We start from the raw sequence: 666 nt of genomic DNA, 5'->3' as shown, positions 1-666 counted from the left end.
TCCCCCAGCCCGGGAATGGTCTGCCCTGTAGGAAACGCACACGCTCCACCATTGTCTCATCGGCACAAAGTTCGGCCACACTGCGGGGAAAGTCTGGAGGCTCGCGATGACTCAGACGCAGCTCCCTCCTCCCCTAATAGCGCCGGGTCACGGGCCCAGCGCCCGGCTGTCGCCCCTTCCTCTCAAGGACTCCGCCGCCGCAGCTGCAGTTTCGCGAAGCTGTCCACCCGCACACACGGACCCGCACACACGCACGCATCCAGACGCACAGACGTTTCGGGGATGCGTTCTCAGCAGACTGAGGCACCTGAGCACGGAGCCTCGGATCCGGAGAGATTTGTGGGGCTCCTTCCGGGGATCCCGGTGCGTGTGCATTACACGCGGCCTGGTGGGGGGGCGGTCACTGAATTTCCCGGCAAATGCGTTTGGGGGTCCTCAGACGCAGAGCAGGACTAGGCTGAGTCCTGAATCAAGATCAAGCGTCCCTCCGGAACGACTTCAGAACACGGATTCTGTCGCATGGCGATGCAAACATGGCTTGTTTATTTTATCCTTGAAAAGTTCAACTCTAATTTTTTTTGTTTTCCAAACTCCATTTCTTCACCGTACTTAGTTTTAGTTGCAGTAAGTTGAGTCTGGGAACGGAAATCTCAATTTGATTCCTCA

The sequence above is a fragment of the Pteropus vampyrus genome, unplaced genomic scaffold, assembly GCF_000151845.1.
Source record: "Pteropus vampyrus isolate Shadow unplaced genomic scaffold, Pvam_2.0 Scaffold277, whole genome shotgun sequence".
NCBI classification, from domain to species: Eukaryota; Metazoa; Chordata; class Mammalia; order Chiroptera; family Pteropodidae; genus Pteropus; species Pteropus vampyrus.
Note: the sequence above shows the minus strand (reverse complement) of the source record.